We start from the raw sequence: 7715 nt of genomic DNA, 5'->3' as shown, positions 1-7715 counted from the left end.
GCAATACTAAGCAGTGTGCTTACAGTTGAAAGAACACACAGAACACCCTTTGATCGCCCAATATGTTAACCCCTTCTTGCCCAGTGCCATTAGTACAGTGTCAGTGCTTTTTATTACTGTATTAGTGTCACTGGGGATGTCAGTGAAACCAAGTCAGTTCCCCCCAGTATCAGAATAGACACTGCAGTCCCAAAGTCCCGCTATAAGTCGCTGATCGCCGCCATTACTAGTACCAAAAAATCCCAGTATATATACCGCCATAACTTTCATGTAAACCAATTAATTTACACGTATTGGGATTTTTTTAGGAAAGACTTTTTTTAGCAGAATACATTTTGACCTAAATTTATGCCGACATTTGATTTTTTAAAACATTTTTTACGAGCAAAAAGTCAAAACTGTTTTTTTTTCTGAAAATTGTAGGTCTCCTTTTTTTTTTATAGTGAAAAAAATTAAAAACGCACAAGCGATCAAATACCACCAAAAGAGCTCTATTAGTGGGAAAAAAAGGACGTTTGGGTGCAGTGTTGCATGACCGCGCAATTGTCAGTTAAAGTAACACAGCGTCGTAACAAAAAATGGCCTGGTCAGGACGGGGGGTAAATCCTCTGGAGAGCAAGTGGTTAGCATCTATGCAAAAAAAAAAATACAGCCCTCTTTCTTCTTGGTGCCTTGTTTTCTAGACCTGTTCTTGGGGTTATTTAGGGAGCTGATTCAGAAAATTGTTTCTTAGATATGGTTGAATTTATACAACCCCAGACCTTCTCACCAAACTCGTGACCGAAGGACCGGCCGATCTAAAACCGTGGTGTGACGCGCGTAACAAGGCCCCACCCAGCTGCACCCCGCACAGCGATTGCCCAGCTAATGGGCTACAATCGGTGCCTGCAGCCTGAATGCGCTTGTTACTGGGTCGGGTTAATTACGCAGCTAACCCTTCTACTGCCACCACTGTCTTGAAATGTACAGAGAAGACGGACTCTGTCAGAAATACAATATAATGATTGAAAAGTCACCTGTCCAATATGGTCAATTGGGCAGGGAGTAAACAAACACAGCAGCGTCTCTTCAAAAGGCAGGAATTCGTGAATTGCAGGTAAGCGCTTAGAAACAGTTTAACACTTTCAGAAAGAAAGATTTATTACTAAAAGAGTCAAACAGGTGCAATAAAATATTTACAAAGAGATGTCACAAAAAAATATATATATATGTATATAAAGATACAGCAGAGATAATAGGGAGGAAATTAAAGAGTCAAGTTACTTGCCAATATGTCTTGGTTTGTAAGCAGATCCAAGTGCAGAGCAGGAAGGTTCTTTGATCTCCTCTGTTACACAAGCATTCTAAGTTGTAAAAGATATTAACTGGTATGGCTACTTTTTATGTGTTTCTTTATGCTAGAAGGAGATTAACCACTTGCCCTCCAGAGGATTTACCCCCTGCCTGACCAGGCCTTTTTTTTGCTATTCAGCACTGTGTTACTTTAACTCACATTTGCATAGTAGTGGAACGCTGCACCCAAATAAAATGTATATAGTTTTTTTCCCACAAATGGAGCTTTCTTTCGGTGGTGTTTGATCGCCTATGCGGTTTTTTGTTTTTTGCACTATAAACAAAAAAAGGCCGACACTTTTGAAAAAAAAAAACAATATTTTTGACTTTTTGCTATAAAACATATCCAGTAAAAAATATGTAAAAAAAAAATCAAATTTCATCATAAATTTAGGCCAAAATGTATTCTGCTACATATTTTTGCTAAAAGAAAATCCCAATACGTGTAAATTAATTGGTTTAAAGTTATAGCATCTACAAATAGCCGTATATATTGGTATTTTTTTTTTCATACTAGTAATGTTGGCGATCAGCGAATTATAGCGGGACTGTGGCAGGCATTCTGACACTGGGGGGGACTGAATAACTGTCACTGACATCCCCAGTGACACTAATACAGTGATCAGTGCTAATCCACTGTACTAATGGCACTGGGCAGGAAGGGGTTAACATCTGGGGCGATCAAAGGGTTAACTGTGTGCTGTGCTTTACTGTGTAAGTACGCTGCTTTGTATTGCTCTGCTATGGCTATTGGGCGGTCGGGAAGAGGTTAAATAAAACACTATATGGCATTCATGCTCTATCTCAAAAACTAGAACTATTATGGTGCCATTTTTGGAGTCAGCTGGTCAAATATATTCAGGAACAGGTCTAACATTCCAGGCACCAAAATGTGTACTGGCTGTGTAATCAATTATATCCTGTTGTGTTTTGGCTTGCTTAGAAAGTACAAGGAAACAGTCAAAAAGCATTTTTGATCGAACTAGTCTGGTGCAGCTGGCTGGATGTTCCAGGCCTAGCTTCTTCGCAACTAGTCGTGGGTAGGATTCTACAACTCTAAGGGATATACGTTAGGGTTATTTGTCTTATCCTCCTAATGGAATATTTCTCTTGATGATTATTATATTTTTTGGTAACAGTAAGACGATGTCATGATTGTAAACAAAGGACACCAAATGGTTTGATAGTTTCTGAATAATTAAGACCCCCACATGCAACCATGTTTACCCTTTGAGTAAAATCACTCGTCTTAATATCACCGCTCTCACATGAGCCATGTCCTGCAATAAAAATATTAATGCTACTAAAAGTTTTCAATTTGCACTGTAGCACATAATCCTAATTAAAACTATGGCTTAGTATATAAAACAATTAAAACGTTTAAATGATGGCGTGTAGGGAAATAAATAGCAAAGAGCTTAGTAAAGAACAAACAAATTAGTAAATGATAAAGACGTGGATAGTGTTTAAGTTTCTTGTAAATGTGCTGTGACCAGCCGGTGTAGGAATGTGTTCCAATTCCACCTCTACTTGCAGTATATATAGAAAGGTGCCATCATACACTATTCAAACAACCAACAAAATATCTTCTGAATTTTCCAAGACGGAAACCAAACTTAAAAGCAGACATGTCTGGAATCAAAGGTAGATGTGGTGCCCAGAAAATCCAATGCCAAGATCCTTGCAACCCTTGCCAAAACGTAGTAGTCTGCAAAGATCCGTGCAACCCTTGCCAAAATGTAGTAGTCTGCAAGGATCCATGCCAAGACCGTAAGTATTATCTTTATTTACTACATAGTTTTTGTAATGCATAGGTGTTTGTGTCAGTTATAAGATAATGTTTCAGTAACTGTAGTTTAGCTTTAGCTGAACTTTATATTTTTTTAAGCAAAATGATTTATCTCCAGGAAAAAAATATTGCTTAGAAAATATTTTGTATGTTTGGTTACATACAGTACCTTAGAATATCATAGCATCTAAAATTAAGCTGGAAGAAGAATTAGATTGCAGAGGTCTGATATGAATTATGCATATGACCTGGTGAGCAGAATTCATTTTATTATGTTAGTAGGGACTACAGTAGGCCTCAACCCTGGGAAAATAAGGTCATGTTTTATGACTTCACCTACTGTGGAATCCTTCCTGTCCCTAAAATTCAAAAATGTTAGTTGTACAAAACAAAATCATGCCCCTCCTCTCCTCACTAAGTGGTATTGATAAGACCAGGTCTAGCCCTTCTGAGCCTTGGAATAGAAAATTATCCTACTTTGTCTCAAACGATAGTTTCCCATATTCTTTATACCTCAAGGCTAACACTCAGAATTGGCGTGTGGCATCAGCCCATGTAAATTCAGTGATCAGTAGAATCAACACGCAATGTCAATATGAAAAAATGTTGGCCTACAAGGAGCAGAAGATACAAAAATTTCTAAGAGAATGGTCACCCTGGCTATGCCACCCTAGGGCTTCAGAAAGTACCTGATACGTTTAATAGTGATGATTTTGGGATACGTTTTATTGCTCTATTAATACCTATTCTGATTATCTATGCTCCTACAAGGGGCAGAGCACATTGTAAAGAGATCTCATTTACAGACTAAAGGTTGTAGTTCCTAACAATCGGTTTATTGATTGTTCTCCTATGAGCTAAGGGACTAAAGTTAAAAAAAAAAAAGAGAATCATGTCATGGAGGTGGTAATAGCCCTCAGAAACATATGACCTCTAGGTGCGGTAGATTTGTACATCACGGGTTAAGCATAAATTAGGCAGGATTACTACAGGTGTAATATTTTGCTGATAGCATTAAATGTTCATTGGTTGATTTTACCTGTTGCTTGCTGATGTTCTTTAATATGTTTGTCTTTCTTCAGCATGTAAACCTCGTCATCGTCATCAAGGCACCGTCTATGTTCACCAACAAGGTATAGAGGAGTAACAGAATATTGTTTTGGGTATTTAGGATAATGGATGAATATCATGTACTTTACAAATAAGACAATCCTCTTATGGAGAAAGGTGATTCTTAACTCTGGTGTTCACAGATCACAAACAGTGCACATTTCAGGTGTTCTTTTTATACAGGAGGCTTATAAATCTGCTTATGATTTTTCTCGATAACGGGGAAAAAAATAATCAAAGAATTAAGTACTACTGTTTATCACTGTTTTTGTCCAACAGAACACCAAAAGTGATAATTATAGCCGTTTGGCCTTATTTGTGCTTTAAAAAGTATTTTACCCTACCAACACCTACATAAACAGCCCGCCATTTCATCTGATGGCAGAAATGAAAAGTCCTTCACATTCTCCGCATGTATGTAGCAATGCTGCAACTTTATTGTACTTGTCACAACACAGTGGACAAAAATAGTGGAGTTTTACATCACCATAGCTCTGGCACATTAATGCAACATGGAGTGAAACATGATTGCAAATTGATTAAAAATAAAGTGGTTGGTACTCCTTGCCAAGAGGACTCTAATATGAATTGTTTTGTGAGCCCCTACTCTAGCACATTGTAAACTATATGCATTTACTAATCACATATATCCTGCTTATACACTCTTCATCTGCAGTCTGTTATCACAGCCATAGGTCTCAGACTAAATGATCAGGAACCAGTTTCATTTTTCCATCATGTGATCTCTCTCTCTTTCTTTCTTTCTTTCTTTCTTTCTTTCTTTCTCTCTTTCTCCTTCTCTCTCCCTCCCCCTCTCTCTTTCTGTCTCTCTCCTTCCCTCCCCCCCCCTCTCTCTCCCTCAGCTCCCCCCCTCTCTCTCTTTCTTTCTCTCTCTCTCCTTCTTTCTCCTCATCCCCCCTTCTCTTTCTCTCTCTTTCTTTCTCTCTCTCTCTCTTTATTTTTGCTCTCTCTCTCTCTCTCTTTCTCTCTCTCTCTCCCCACCCCCCCCTTCCCCCCCCTCTCTCTCTCTCTCCACCACCGCTCCCCGTCTTTCTTTCTCTCTCTCTTTCTCTCTCTCTCTCTCTCTCTCTCTCTCTCTCTCTCTCTTGCTCACGTTAGATAAAATTATAGTTTGTAAAAAAATACATTTAAAAAGTTTAAAAAGTTTGATTAAAAACTGCTATGGAAAATATCCAAATATATATATCTTTAAAACTTATAATAAATACAGAGGAAAGTATTTATTAAAACAGTACATGTGCCAGGTCCTTAATTAAACAATGTAAAACTATTTAGGAAAATGAGTCATTAATGTCAAGAGAACAACACATACTGATGCTGATAATTTTGTTCTGAGCAGTTAGGCTTCAATGTCCTCTGGTCATGGAGGGGTTACGATGTGGTATATAACTAATAAATGGTTTCTTTTTTTTTCTTGATAGATCCATGCAATCCATGCAACCCTTGTGTTGTCCCCTGCTGTCCTGATCCTTGTAATCCTTGCCAGAGCCAAGGACATTTCTGCTGTGATAAATGAAGACATCATGTTTGTGCCTATAATCTGAATTACTCATTTACTTCTCTGCAAAATAAACCGTACTCATCTCATTGTACGCTGTTAAATCCTGCATCTTTCTGTCACTGGTATCATTGACCCTGCTCAATAAAAATTTTAGCAACTGATATGTTTTTGCATTTCATCACTTGTTCTATACCTAGTAAAGTGTCTGTCTTATGAAAAATAATAGGAAGTTAAAAACAAAATTAAATATTTTAACATTTATTTAGAGATTAATGACAACATTATTATATTTTATATACAGCATCAGCATTTTAAAATATGAAATGCTATTTATTTTCCTGATTTTATCATGGTGACATTTAAATATATTTTCAGGGCAGTAATAGATTTTCATTTGATAATAATTAGCATTTGTTTTCAATTCACTCCAAAATAACTTCCCCCAGAACTTGTTAACTTTCAGATATTTGTGTCTAATTAACATTTAACTAGCTGCCGACCGCAGATAGCCGAATGACGGCTGCACTGCGACCGGCCAGTTCTGGGTGGACGTCATATGACATCCTCCCAGAACGCGCTCTCCTGCGCGCCCCAGGGGGCGCGCACCTGGCGATCTCCGTGATCGCTGTGTCCTACGGACACAGCTGATCACATGATGTGGTAAAAGGCCAATCACAGCGGCCTTTTACCACGTGATCCAATGACACGCTGATCAGAGGAAAATGCAAGTGCCGGTTCTCGGCTGCACTTTCCTCACGCTGTCAGATCGTGAGGAAAGCACTGCCAAGAACCGGCAGTTGTCAGAGCGGGGATCGGCACCGATCATCAGGGCACTGATGATCAGTGCCCTGATGATCGGTGCCCAGCAGTGCCACCCGCAAGCTCCGCCCACCTGTGCCCAGCAGTGCGCCCACTAGCTCCACCCACCTGTGCCCAGCAGATCACCCACCTGTGCCCAGCAGTGCACCCACCTGTGCCACTCTGCAGTGTCACACACCTGTGCCCAGAAGTGCCACCCACCTGTGCCCAGCAGTGCCACCCACCTGTGCCCACCCGCCAGTGCCACCCACCAGTGCCACCCACCAGTGCTGCCAGTCAGTGCCACCAGTCAGTGCCCAGGGGTTGTGCCAGTCAGTGCCGCCAGTCAGTGCCCAGCAGTGATGCCAGTCAGTGCCATCTATCAGTACCCATCATCAGTGTCACCTATCAGTGCCGCCTATCAGTGCTGCATATTAGTGCCGCCTATCCGTGACACCTCATTAGTGCTGTCTATCAGTGCCGCCTATCCGTGACACCTCATTAGTACTGCCTATCAGTGCCCTTTAGTGCTGCCTATCAGTGCCCATCAGTGCCGCCTATCAGTGCCCATCAGTGCTGCCTCATCAATGCACATCAGTGAAGGAGAAAAATTACCTGTTTGAAAAATTTTATAATAGAAACAAAGAAACTTTTTTTTTTTTTCAAATTTTTTGCAATTTTTGTATTTATAGCGCAAAAAGTAAAGCGCCCAGTGGAGATTAAATACCACCAAAAGAAAGCTCTATTTGTGAGAAAAAAATGATCAAAATTTCATATGGGTACAATGTTGCATGTCCACGCAATTGTCAATCAAAGTGCGGCAGCGCTGAAAGCTGAAAATTGGCCTGGTAAATAAGGGGGTATAAGTGCCTGGTAGGCAAGTGGTTAATTAACATCCAAAAGTTAACAAGCCTAGACATAACATTTTCCACAGGTAAAACACACATTAAAAAAAAAACTATATATACTTTATTTTGCATTTCCGGGAGGGGGCGCTCGTGAGCCGTACGCGATCCCTATCCGCTCTGTTATTTGCTGTCAATTACCGGATCCCGGAAGGTGATTACTCACCTGGTGATCATCGAGCATTACCAATGGAGGGAGAGGACTGTATGTAAACAATATAGTTCTCTGCCCTGTCAGCTCCTGCACACTGCATAGCAC

General features: G+C 40.0%; 1 long non-coding RNA gene across 1 annotated transcript; it reads left to right on the top strand.

Annotated features, from left to right (window-relative positions):
• The first annotated feature begins 2901 nt into the window (after window positions 1-2901).
• Window positions 2902-5885, top strand: LOC149462729 (uncharacterized). The gene is made up of 3 exons (XR_016312614.1): window positions 2902-3102; window positions 4204-4254; window positions 5674-5885. It is a non-coding gene; the product is annotated as an uncharacterized LOC149462729 (long non-coding RNA).
• Window positions 5886-7715: the final 1830 nt, after the last annotated feature.

Source organism: Staurois parvus, unplaced genomic scaffold (assembly GCF_062004578.1).
Source record: "Staurois parvus isolate SC_StPar_1 unplaced genomic scaffold, SC_StPar_1.0 ptg000170l, whole genome shotgun sequence".
Taxonomy (NCBI): Eukaryota; Metazoa; Chordata; class Amphibia; order Anura; family Ranidae; genus Staurois; species Staurois parvus.
Note: the sequence above shows the minus strand (reverse complement) of the source record. Positions and strands in the feature narration are given on the sequence as shown.